The 13,980-nt window shown below is 41.7% G+C and overlaps 1 long non-coding RNA gene across 1 annotated transcript; it reads right to left on the bottom strand.

The window, feature by feature from the left end:
- Positions 1–318: 318 nt before the first annotated feature.
- On the bottom strand, positions 319–12,822 carry LOC132597213 (uncharacterized). Its single transcript, XR_009563628.1, has 2 exons — positions 12,734–12,822; positions 319–851 (listed from the first exon to the last, which is right to left on the bottom strand). It is a non-coding gene; the product is annotated as an uncharacterized lncRNA (long non-coding RNA).
- Between the last annotated feature and the right edge of the window lie 1,158 nt (positions 12,823–13,980).

The following is a 13,980-nucleotide window of genomic DNA, read 5'->3' as shown; positions in this document are numbered from 1 at the left end:
CTGCTAACCAAAGGCTGTAATATTCAGAGTTCAAGTCTGCCAGATCTTTATCTAACAAAGTCTAAAAATTTCCACAAGGAAATGAGAAACATGTAAACAATTACAGCTCTGTGGCTAACTGTACACCAGTATACGTGAAACCAATTGTTTCCACTCCATATGGGATACTAATCAGCTTATTTACATGGCAAAAAAATAACTCAAGAACCAAAGTCCTCCAGTGTTTCATCAGAGGAGAACAATAGAAGCTGAAAAACATACTTTCTTCAAACAGAAAAACAGGTGAAATCTTGGAAAGGATCAATCAGCAGTGAAGTGGTGTTTATGCTTTTTTTTTTTTCCCACCAGAGGAATGTAAAAGGAGTTGGAAAATATACTCTTTTCAGATAGAAAAATAGATATAATGTTGGAAAAAAAATCAGAGACTGAGCAGGTTTTAATTGCTAATCATTAATATCCATTTCTATTCTGCCACCAAGGTTACACTCAGAATTTACTTAATGCTTTCAAAATACTGTCTATCAGTCTTGTGGGAGTGGTGGGCAGTCTGTCAATCCCTTCCTGCTTTGGGTCCAAATTGACGTAGAAGTACAGTTGAGCCATTCTTCCAACAAAACAGCTATTGAGGGCCTCTGATGTACCAGGCTGCCCTGTGCCCGTAGCATCATCACGTGGTCAGCCAGCTGCTTTCCTTCCCTTTCAGAGGAAGGGGGCTCCTTGGAGGCCATCATCCAATGTTCCCTGTGACACTAGACCTCCTTTTGAGCAGCCTTGATCCTTCCTCTGATGTCGGTTCAGTTGGGTCACTGACTTATTGGGCTCCCACTGCCAAGAAAGAGCTGTACGGAGTGCTGTGTGGGAAGATAAGAGAGAAATGACTGATGTAGCTCTTGCTGCAGAGAACCTGACCACCTTCCTGGAGATGGAGCTCCACCAGGAAAGAAAGAAGAGCACATATATATCGAAGAGTTGATGAACCGAGACCCAAAGGGTAGGCAGTGCAGGAAGGAAATATGTCTTTCAATTCCCAGGTTAACACGGAATGCATGCGTGTTGAGAAGGGAGTCTGCACCAACGCAGAACAGTGGGAATGAACGAGTAGAGGCCAAATCATAGAAGGCTTTGGAAATCAGAGATAGAAGTAGACCCAGTGGGCAAAGGAAAAGGGAAATAATCTGTGTCTCAAAAGCAGGAGTGTGATGTGTATGTGTTTGGTGTGCCTATGACTGTATGTGTGTGTGTAAGGATGAAGTTACAAAGCTCACCCCCTAACAGAGACCAGATTAGCTGGATTTTACCACATGCACACACACACACACACACTCACGCACACATATACATGCACACAACTCGGGGGAAAACTGGAAATGTTGGTCCAGACAGACTGAAGATCTCACTCAGGGTTTTCGAACCCTTCTGGACATAAAGATCTCTTTTTCTGATGGCAAAAATACTTGGACACCTGTACAACTCTGGTGATTGTTGACTAGTATCTGTCGATTGAGAACATATGTAATGCCCCTGGTATACTCATATGCTTTTATGAAATTGAGGTAAAAGAGGGCTTTCTAGATGGATCAATTAGAAAATGGTGCCACTTCTCAGGGCTGGCTCAGCCCCGAAGTAGTACAGTTGACCCATGAAAGATTTGGGACTGGGTTTCAGCCCTTGTATGAGCCCCCTCAGTTGGGCACCCTTTGCCAGAGGACAACCAATGCAACCATATGGAGGCCCCCGTGACCCAAAGGCGCTACAGGTTCAGTAAGGCTTTGAAATGAGATTGTGTTTGGTTCATAACAATTGTGTCCAGATGAATTTGAAAAATAGGCATGCTTTTTTTTGAAAGATAGTCATTCTTTATTCGACAGACAAAGCTTTGGGAATTGAAAAGGATTCAGATACTTCTTGCCAAGACTTTACCCCTCCCCAAGTGTCTGTAGTCCACAGCAGGTGGTTCAGGCCACTCAAGCTTCTGTCTAATGGCCACAAGGGGGCAACAATCAGGAGTGGACATTGTCCCTCTCTGCCCCAAACTCAGTTCACAGCTGCAGATCGAGAGTGAGAATTGGGGAAGGAAGGAAGTGCACTTAGCACTTTGCCCCAACAAACAGATCACAGGATTTAGTGCTAAATAAATCCCTTTACATTTTGTTCACACATTGTGTGTGTGTGCATGGAAAAAAAAGGCATACAAATGAATAATCTTAACGTAAAATTCTGAGTTATTAATAAGCCTTAATTTTAGCCATGAGTTATTCACTCAAGTATCCCAGCATAACCAAAATGTGCCACCTTAAAAGCTACTTCAGTGTATCAAGTTTTCCCCCAAAAGCGCACAAATTCCATCAATGGGCACTGGAACACTGTCCTATCACTCCTCACATCCAGCCAGACACTGAGGACAAGGAGATAGCAAAATATGCCTTTTTATCTGTTGTCTGTTCTCTTGAGACTGCACAATGCTTTGTCACAATGCCCTGTGTTTATATAAGATATTCATTTTTAAGTCCTTTTATTAAACCACAAATCAGAAACCACAGAACAATTTTTGGAGTTAAAATGAATTTTTGTTTTCACAATAATCTTATGGGTCAACAGAGTGAGTATTATGTTTTTGCCTGCTTAAGAGATTGAGGGTCTTGAGAGATAGAGATGATGTTTTCAAATTATTAGCAGAACTAGTCAATGCAAAGGTCTCTCCACTACACGAAGCTGCTCTATACAGAGCAAGGCTAATTCACGAGCACTGTATTTTTCAACTTTTTAATTAACCCAAGTTAGTGGTGTAATGGTAAATTTAAAAAAATTTTTAATTGAAGTACAGTTGATTTACAATGTTGTGTTAATTCCTGCTGTACAGCAAAGTGATTCAGTTATACATATATATACAATTCTTTTTCTAAATATTATTTTCCATTGCAGCTTATCATAGGAAATTGAATATAGTCCCCTGTGCTATACAGTAGAACCTGTTGTTTATCCATTCTGTATATAATAGTTTGCATCTGCTAACCCCAAACTCCAAATCCATCCTTCCCCCACCCCTCTCCCCCTTGGCAATCACAAGCCTGTTCTCTGTGTCTGTTCATCTGTTTCTATTTCGTAGATAAGTTCATTTGTGTTATATTTCAGAATCCACATATGAGTGAAATCATACGGTATTTGTCCTTCTCTTTCTGACTTACTTCACTTAGTATGATCATCTCTAGGCCCATTCGTGTAGCTGCAAATGACATTACTTCATTCTTTTTTATGGCTGAGTAGTATTCTATTGTATATATGTACCACATCTTCTTTATCTGTAATGGTAAATGTTTAACAACTGGATCTCCAAGTGAAAACGCCCTTGCCAATCTCCATGGTGTAAATACTCCCACTGAAGCTGATTTCCAGCTACCGTGTGATGGCACTGAATGCCATGAGAGTTGGGAAGAGATGTACAGTAGCAGAAAATTATTTAGTATTTGTAACATACAGATATAATAGTCATACCTTCAAGAACATGATAATAATAAAATGTAGTAGAATAACTAGGAAGTTAAGAACTTAGAGTTTTTGTTACTTTGTTTTTAAGTATAATTGATTTAATTGTAAGTGTATATAATTTAATTTTCAATAATGGCTGTATTTAATAAGCAGTTCACCAAATTCCTGAAAATTTCACAGTTGTCTCTCACCAATCTGTGGGAACCAACACTGCATGCCACGGACCCAAGCTCTCCTTTCAAGTGCTTTGAAATTTAAAATAAAATAAATATCAACCCCCTAGGGGACACCGCTAGTTGTAAGCCTTAACACTCCCCTCCCCAACCAACACACATTTCGAGAATTTTTGGACTGTGCAGGTGAAGGCTTAGCCATCTGTGGATGGTCTGGGCTAAAACTCAAAGTCCTGGAGCCAGTGGGCAAGGGACTGTTGATATAATTAAGGTATAAGATGACTGAGCATTGTTCATCTAACCTTCCTGAAGTGCAGAACAAAGAAAATCCACCCTCCTTTTGCAGGAAAAGAGAGTATTTTTGGTTTGGGTTTTTTTTTTAAATTTTTATTGGTGTATAGTTGCTTTACAATATTGTGTTAGTTTATACTGTACAGCAAAGTGAATCAGCTATATGTATACGTATATCCCCTATTTTTGGATTTCCTTCTTATTTAGGTCACCACAGAGCACTGAGTAGAGTTCCCTGTGCTATACAGTAGGTTCTCATTAGTTATCTATTTTATACATAGTAGGGTATATATGTCAATATCAATCTCCCAATTCCTCCCACCCAGCCCTCTTTCCCCCTTGGCATCCGTACATTTGTTCTCTACTTCTGTGTCTCTATTTCTGCTTTGTAAATAAGATCGTCTATATCAATTTTTTCAGATTCCACATATATGCGTTAATATACGATATTTGTTTTAAGGGAGAGTATTTTTGGTCTGAATTATCCAGCTTGGCTATTGACCAAACTCAGCTGGATAATTATACAAGTCTTCCTTTGACTAGTGCTATATTGGCCTAAGTTTTAGGTTTGGGACATGAAATGTTGGCACTGGGAAAGACAGTAAGCAGTCAGGCCCACGTCATCTGAAGGAAACACTGGGGGTGCAAAACTTAAGGTGCAAAACATATTCTCAGGATGGGGTAGGTACACTCAGCCCTGAGTGTGCCTCCTTAAATTTCGTGCCCTAGTTACCTCACTTGCCTCACCCTTGTTCTGGTCCTGAAACTGATGTCCCAAAAGGCCAAGTTCACCTGACTAGTCGGCATCAGAGCTGGTACTAACATAGATCCTCTAACCCCTGATCTGACACATTCCCCATACAGTAGGCTGCCTCCAGCTTTGCCTACCCTTCCGAGGAAAGACCTTCGAAGCTAAGCAGGAAGTTTTCTGAACAGCCAGTGGTCCTCAATCTAGGTGGCACATTAGATTTCCTGAGAGGGTTTTAAATATTCTAACTCCTAAGTCCCTGTCTCTGACATTTTAAATCAATTGTTCCGTGATGGGTCCCGGAAAGAGTTTTGTTTATTTACCTTTTTTTTTTTTTTTTTGGTACGCGAGCCTCTCACTGTTGTGGCCTCTTCCGTTGCGGAGCACAGGCTCCGGACGTGCAGGCTCAGTGGCCATGACTCACGGGCCCAGCCACTCTGTGGCATGTGGGATCTTCCCGGACCGAGGCACGAACCCGTGTCCCCTGCATCGAAAAGGCAGACTCTCAACCACTGCGCCACCAGGGAAGCCCTGTTTATTTACTTTTAATATTCCTTTATGATTATTATGTGCAGCCAAGGTTGAGAACCCTGAATAATAACAATAACAACAATAATAACTTTGCTAGTAAAAGACCATGTTAGTTAAGGAGGAGCAGGCTGTATTTACGCCAAGGTGTTGAACGTCCGCATTTGTGTCTTTTCCAATTATTATCGTTAAGTCAGTGTATTCTGTGCACCCATAAAGAACTATTTTGCTTTAAAAAAACAAAAATAAAATGAGCAGGGAGCACCTTAATCTGGATTAAGACCCGGGGCAGGATTTGCTCCTGGCAAATTTACCTTAAGAGGATGGCAAGGTGAAGACCCAGCAGGCTGGACTTCTGCACTCTCAGTGGGGAAGAATGCTTATAAGGCAAATCAATACAGTAAGTCCCCTACATACGAACCTGCAAGTTGCGAACATTCAAAGATGCGAACATGCGTTCGCGTGTCCAGTCATGTAAGTTCGTTCACATGCCTGGTGTACATTGTCATGTGCGTGCATCCTCTACAAGTGGTTGTGCTTTTGTGTACTGTACTGTACAGTACTGTATAGAGTACAGTAGCACAGTCTTTATTTCAAGCCCAGGCTGTCCAGAAGCCAGCGTAAAAACAGCGGTGATGTAGCAGGTACTACTGTACTTTTCAATGTACTGTACTGTAAGAGTAAAAATGTTTTCTTTATTTTTTGTGTTTGTTTTTTATGTATTATTTGTGTGAAAAGTATTATAAACCTATCATAGTACAGTACTATATAGCCGATTGTGTTAGTTGTGTACCTAGGCTAACTTTGCTGGACTTAACGAGCAAATTGGACTTATGAATGCGCTCTTGGAATGGAACTCGTTCATATGTACGGGACTTACCGTATGTAAATAAGGGAAAAGTTTATCATTCTTAGGAAGGAAAGCCAACAAACTATTTTTAAGTACTTGGAAAATTATTTTGAATTGAGCCATTTGACCAAATAATGATTTTGCTCATTTATGAACCACTCTTCCTATTGATGAAAACACAGAAGATCCTTCGAGGCATAGAGTGATTTGTCATCAAACACCTTTTACATCGGTGTTTGTTAGGGATTAGAGAGTAAGCTTTCTGCATTTATTCAAGGATATTCTAAAATACAGGCTTTTCAACAACACAGGTATACCTAGGAATCCCTATTTTACTCAAGGGAAATGTAAACTCTATCAATCAACTTGTGGTGGTGATTACCTGAATTTATACATTTGTCAAAAAGTATAGAACTGTATACTAAAACTGGGGAATTTCACCGTAAGTAAATTATACCTTAATTTAAAAAAAATGGACACAGAGATGGATGCAGACATTGAATAAACATTTGCTAAGGAAAAAAAAGACAAGGAGACTTTCTTCTTCATGTTGCTAAATTAGAAATTTTTCTCAAAAAGAAAACAACTAAATTAGTCCCAGTTATTAAGATAGCTCTTCTGAGGGCATTGACTGTGTTGCAGCCCAGCATCGGCTCTGCTCTGAAACTAAAGACCCACCCAGCTGCCTGCACAATCATGGGTGCACCTCTTCAAAGCACAAGCTATTCATCTTTGAGAACCAACAAAATCTGATAAAGGTATACCTGTGCCTTCTTTATGCTTCACAGATAGTGTGTTTTTTACAGATCGAAGGTCTGTGGCAACCCTGTGTTGAGCAAATCTATTGGGGCCATTTTTCCAATAGCATTTGCTCACTTGGTGTCTCTGAGTCACATTTTGGCAATTCTGGCAATATTTCAAACTTTTTCATTATTATTGTATTTGTGATGGTGATCTGTGATCAGTGATATTTGATGTTACTATTGGAATTGTTTTGGGGCATCACAAACTGTGCCCATTTAAGGTGGTGAAAATCCATAACTGTTGTGTGTGTTCTGACTGCTCTCTCTCCTTCTCTGAGGGTCTCCTTAATTCCCTGAGACACAGCAATACTGAAATTAGGCCAATTAATAGCCCTGCAATGGCCTCTAAGTGTTCAAGTGAAAAGATGAGTCACACATGTCTCATTTAAAACCAAAAGCTAGAAATGATTAAGCTTAGTGAAGAAGGCATGTCAACAGCCCAGTGTGGCCAAAAGCTAGGCCCTTTGAACCAAACAATTAGCCAAGTTGTGAATGAATGCAAAGGAAAAATTCTTGAAGGAAATTAAAAGTGTTACTCCAGTGTACACACGAATGGTAAGAAAGTGAAACAGCCTTATTGCTGATATGGAGAATGTCTGAGTGGTTTGGATAGAAGACCAAACCAACCACCACATTGCCTTAAACCAAAGCCTAATCCAGAGCAAGGCCCTAACTCTCTTCAATTCTATGAAGTCTGAGAGAGGTGAAGAAGCTACAGAAGAAAAGTGTGAAGCTTAGCAGAGTTTGGTTCATGAGGTTTAAGGAAAGAAGCCAACTCTGTGACATCAGAGTGCAAGGTGAAGCAGTGAGTGCTGACGTAGAAGCTGCAGCAAGTTATCCAGAAGATCCAGCCAAGATCATTAATGAAGGGAGCCACACTAAACAACAGATTTTCAATGTGGATGAAACAGCCTTCCACTGGAAGAAAATACCATCTAGGTCTTTCATAGCCAGAGAGGAGAAGTCAGTGCCTGGCTTCAAAGCTTCAAACGACAGGCTGACTCTCTTCTTAGGGGCTAATGCAGCTGGTGACTTGAAGTTGAAGCCAGTGCTCATTTATCATTCTTAAAATCCTAGGGCCCTTAAGAATCATGCTAAATTTACTCTGCCTGTGTTCTATAAATGGAACAACAATGCTTGGATGACAGCACATCTACTTACAACATGATTTACTGAATGAATATTTTAAGCCCACTGTTGAGACCTATTGCTCAGAAGAAAAAAGATTCCTTTCAAAATATGACTGCTCATTGACAATGGACCTGGTCACCCAAGAGCTCTGAGGGAGATACACAATGAGATTCATGTTGTTTCCATACTTGCCAAAAAAACACCCATTCTGCAGCCCAGGGACCAAGGAGTAATTTCAACTTTCAAGTCTTATTATTTAAGAAAGACATTTCCTAAGACTGTAGGTGTCATAGAGAGTGATCCCTCTGATGGATCTGGGTGAAGTCAACTGAAAACTTTCTGGAAATGATTCGCCATTCTAGATGACGTTAAGAACATTCATGATTCATGGGACGAGGTCAAAATACCAACACTAACAGGAGTTTGGAAGAAGCTGATTCCAAACCTCATGGATGTCTTTGAGGGGTTCAAGACTCCAGTGGAGGAAGTAATTACAGATGTGGTGGGAACAGCAAGAGAACTAGAATTAGACGTGGAGCCTGAAGATATGGCTGAATTGCTGTAACCTCATGATAAAACTTGAATGGATGAGGAGTTGCTTCTTATGGATGAGCAGAGAAAATGATTTCTTGAGATGGAAACTACTCCTGGTGAAGATGCTGTGAAGCTGGTTGAAATGACAACAAAGGATTTAGAATATTATATAAATTTAGTTGATAAAGCACTGGCAGGGTTTGAGAAGAGTGACTCCAATTTTGAAAGAAGTTCTACTGTGGGTAAAATGCTATCAAACAGCATTGCATGCTACAGAGGAATCGTTCATGAAAGGATGAGTCAGTTGATGTGGCAAAATTTATTGTTGTCTAATTTTAAGAAACTGTCAGCCATCCCCGCCCTCAGCAGCCACCACTCTGATCAGTCAGCAGCCAGCGAGGCCAGACCCTCCAACAGCAAAAAAGACTACGACTCACTGAAGGCTCAGATTATAGTTAGCATTTTTTAGCAATAAAATATTTTTAAATTAAGGCATGTACATTTTTTAGAGATAATGCTATTGCACACTTAATAGGCTACAGTGTAACGTTAACGTAAGTTTTATATGCACTGGGAAACAAAAATAATTTGTGTGAATCACTTAATTGAGATATTTGCTTTATTGCAGTGGTCTGAAACTGAACCCGCAATATCTCTGTGGTATGCCTGTATTAGAAATCATGATATCATATGGTAGCCTGTGAATTTAAATGCAACAATAGGTGATGGGGGGGTGAACAATAGTGAAAACTGGGAGACTTTATTAGGAGGCTATTGCAATATCCAGGTGAGAGATGATGATGGCTTGGTCCACAGTGAAGGTGGTAGAGGTGCTAAGACATGGTTGCATTTTGGGTGTTTTGAAGGTACAGTCCCCAATCTTGGCCAATGGATTGGATTTGGGGGATTAAAGAAAGAGAACCATCAAGAATGACTTACAGGTTTTGAGCTCCTGAACAACTAGAAGTCTAGAGTTGCCATTTCCTGGGATGAGGGCATGGAGAGGAACAAGTTTTAGAGGACAGAAGGTCAGGGGTTCAGCATGGTCAGTTTGACTTATCTATAAGCCATCCAGTAGGGTTTTCAAGTGGGCAATTGGAGGGATGAGTCTGGAGTTTAGAGGAGGGATCAGAGCTGGAAGTGAGTGCTCTACAGCCATGACACTGGATAAATTACCATTGAGGAGGGGAGGTAGGAAAGAGAAGAAGTGCAAGGACTAGAATCTGGGACACTGTAACATTTAGAGGTCGTGGAGGTGAGAAGGAGCCAACAAAGGAGACTAAGGAAGAGCAGCTAACAAGGCATCAGGAAAACCAGGAGAGGGCAGTGTTCTGGAAGCTGAGGGAGAAGAGTGTATCAATAAGGGGAAAGATCCACTGTGTTAGAATGGCTCAGAGGTCAAACCGGTAGTCCCCCAGGCTCCAGTCCAGGAGCCCACTCTCCCTTCCTGTTGCCTTGCCTGTTTCCATCTCTGCCACATATCTCATTACACTCCCCTGGAATCAGCTCCCTTGTCCACGTCGAGCTCCTCTTGGTCATGTCAGGATTTGCAATGTCCGACACATGCTCAGTAGATATTTGTTGAATAAACAGAAAATGAGCACGTGAGTGATTAGGCATGGGGTTGGACCTGAGAGAAGCTGACATGCCTGCATCCCCGATCCCCAAGGAATATGTGTTCTTTTGTCTTCAAGTGCCACAAGGGTCATGGCGAGCTGGAGCCACTTGTATGGGCTCATAGGAACTAGTAGTTGTTATAATTTCAGGAATTCTGAGAGCTGGCTGTTAAACACAGCCATAATTAAAAATTAAATTATTGGGGGGAGGGATAAGTTAGGAGCTTGGGATTAACAGATACACACTAGTATATATAAAATAGATAAACAACAAGGACATCTGTATAGCACAGGGAGCTATATTCAATATCCTGTAATAAACCATAATGGAAGAGAATATGAAAAAGAATATATATGTATAACTGAAATAACACATTGTAAATCAACTATACTTCAATTAAAAATAAATTATATAAACTTATATTAAACATATTTTTAAAAAGATAATAAGTACTCAAAATTTCCACTTCCCAATTATTTTACTACATTTCACTATTATCTATACTCTTGAGTTTGTTTACGTCTATTGTATCTGGATGGTGGAAACCCTATAAAATGGTGTGCCATCTCTTCCCAAGGTCACATTCAGTGATGTCAAGTTGATAGTTTGAAATAGGCTATGTGAAAGTATCTACACAACAGAAATGAGCAATTTCTACAAATCAGGACACCCCATTCCCCCACCCCACCACCGCACCTCCCCTGTGTGTTGTTATACATTTGCCAACTGGTTATACTATATTTCCTACAAAAACCTCCAGGAAGCATCCTTTCTTCAATGGAGGAAAAAAATCACTGAATTCTCCAGAAAGCAGAATTTCCTTCTCCCAGTTTCTAACATTCACTTGTGTAAATTCCAGGTAGACAAAACAACCAGAGGATTAACTGGATTTTTCTTTCTCTCCCACCAGTGGTTTGATAGTGTGCAGACAGCTGGTGTTTAATGGCATCAATCAAATGGGTTTTGACACCACTGCTGATGACTTGTCCCCAACCACCACCCTGCAGACTCTTCCACTGGGTTCTTCTGAGCAAAAGTTTAGATTTATGAAAATCATTCGTTATTATGTAACTGATCAGCAGCTGAGCTGCTTATGAAACGTGTGTCTGGATCGGAAATGTGGGTATAAACTGCCGGACTTTAAAGAATTTTTTAAAAAAACATATACTGTAAATGTGGAAAAGAGTAGGATTATCCCCTTTGAAACCTGCAACACCAGCCAGATTCCTCTCCATATCCCACTCCTGCTCCTGGATGATGCAATTCCTCTTCCCACTGGAGTGCATTATGCTCTCTTTAAAGATTCGAGCTAATGGAATGCTGAGAAAATCAATCCCTTCTTATTATGCTAGCCGGCTGTTTGGTAAATGGAAAGCAAATACTTTCTTCTTCTAAGTAGGCAGAAATAAGCCCTGGGAGACACCTTGATTATACCCTCCACATGTCCTGAACGAGAGTCCACACACCATATCTGTGCTTAACATACATTTAATTCAAAAAGACCCGGTCCATATCCACTCAAAACTCAATGGCAGCACAACTCTATCTCTTTCCCTCTCCTCTGAAGAGGGCACATGCCATCATGTAGTGCTTTTTTTTTTTTTAATATTTATTTATTTGGTTGCGCCAGGTCTTAGCGGTGGCTCTCTGGCTCCTTAGTTGAGGCTCACCGGCTCCTTAGTTGTGGCGTGCATGTGGGATCTAGTTCCCTGACCAGGGATCAAACCCAGGCCCCCTGCATTGGGAGCATGGAGTCTTAACACTGTGCCACCAGGGAAGTACCATGTAGTGCTTTTTGAAGGGATATATTCGATTGACATCTAACATCCATAATATCTACCTTTATTAAGCATTTACCATGTGCCAGGTATGCTTTCAACATTTTTTTTCACAACCTCGTAAGATAGATTGTATTTTTATCTCCATTTTACTGTTGAGCAAACTAGGTGAGATAAAGGGATGCCAATAATCAGGCCTCAGAACCAGAACCAAGTGAAAGCTCTGGGCAGTTTCAGGCTTAACATAATGATCTCTGCTAAGAGTGAGAATATACTGTTTTGCAAGGTCATGAGCCCTTGGTGTTGGAGGTGTTCAAGGAAAAATGGAAAGAACACTTCCTAGGGTAGGCTTCCCAGGACAGTGGGCCTCTTGTTTGGGGAAGAATGATTGATCAAATCTGTTGCTTCCCAAAGCTGATTGCTCACCAGGGAAACAGAGAACATATTTTTGGTAAGAAAGCAGACTCATTCTATAAAATCAGATTAGAAATGAAGGGCAAGAATGCAATGATTTGGGCCATATCATGAGGAAGGACTTCTTTTAAGTCCATGCAGTGGATGAGGTCTCTCCAGGAATATTGACCTTCTCTCCATGAGGCTGTTATGGAGAAGCTGATGAGCACACACAGAGTTCCCTTTGCCTCCACACTCATCCAGGACGTCACTGTCTCTCACCTGGAATTTTGCTCCAGTTTCCTAACTGATCTCTCCTCCCAACCTAGTCTGAGTTATCACCACCACCACCCCAACCAATCTTACTTTTTATTCCCTCCCTTAAAGACCTCTTAACTCACATTGGCAGGTTGCGTTCCCAGGGAAGCAGAATGACGCAAGGACCAGCATGTGGGATGTCTATTGGGGAGGATCTTGAAATTAACACCTGTGGAAGGGAGGGAAGGAGGCGGGATTGGACACAGGAGAAATCATCACAACAAATCCTCAGCTAATCCCTGAGGGGTGGTTCTGAAGCTGGGTGACCCTTCAGAATTCTCCCAAAATAGAGTGAGCTGGACAGAGTCTTTATGCTCCTGTGCAGACAAATCATTCGATGTAGGCTGCCCCAGGAAGCTGGCGTGAGCTTGGACAAGGCGGTTATCTTCAGAAAAAGTGGAGGAGGGCTGACAGTAAGGGCTGTCTGTCAGCAGCACTCCCTGAAGCCGAGAGGATAAACCCTCCGGTCCTGATCGGTGATTCACACTCTAGCCCCTGCTACCTCTCCAGCTCCATCTTTCTCCATTCCCTATTGCCTAACCCAGACACATTAAACTTCTCAGGGGCATCTTGAGTGTGCTGCCACTTTCATGATTTGTACATGCTCTTACCCTCTTACTAGGATGCCCTTACCTGCTATATTAGTTTCCTATGGCTTCTGTAACAAATTACCACGAAACTTGGTGGCTTAAAACAACACACATCTTTATTCTCTTACGGGTCTGGGGCTCAGAAGTCCGACATCAGTTTCACTAAACCAAAGTCAAGGTGTCAGCAAGGCCATTCTCCCTCAGAAAGCTCTGGGGAAGAGCTGTTTCCCTTCTCTCTTCCAGCCTCTAGAGCTGCGTTCTCTGCCAGCCTTGGCTTGTGATTCTGTCCTACGTCTTCAGAGGCAGCAGCAAAGTGCCTTGTTTCCTTGTCACGCTGACTTCTGCTGCTGCTACATCAACTTCCTATAAGGACACTTGTGATTGCATTTAGGGTCCACCAGGATAATCTCCCCATCTCAAGATACTTAATCACATCTGTAAATCTTTTTTATCCTATGAGGTAACATTCACAGGCTCCAGGGATTAGGACCTGGATATCTTTATTTTTTATTTTTTATTTTTTGCGGTACGCGGGCCTCTCACTGTTTTGACCTCTCCCGTTGCAGAGCACAGGCTCTGGATGCGCAAGCCCAGCGGCCATGGCTCACGGGCCCAGCCGCTCCGTGGCATGTGGGATCTTCCCGGACCCGGGCAAGAACCCGTGTCCCCTGCATCAGCAGGCGGACTCTCAACCACTGCGCCACCAGGGAAGCCCAGGACCTGGATATCTTTGGGGGCCA

The sequence above is a fragment of the Globicephala melas genome, chromosome 4, assembly GCF_963455315.2.
Source record: "Globicephala melas chromosome 4, mGloMel1.2, whole genome shotgun sequence".
NCBI lineage: Eukaryota > Metazoa > Chordata > Mammalia > Artiodactyla > Delphinidae > Globicephala > Globicephala melas.
This window is presented reverse-complemented; position numbering and strand designations above follow the sequence as displayed.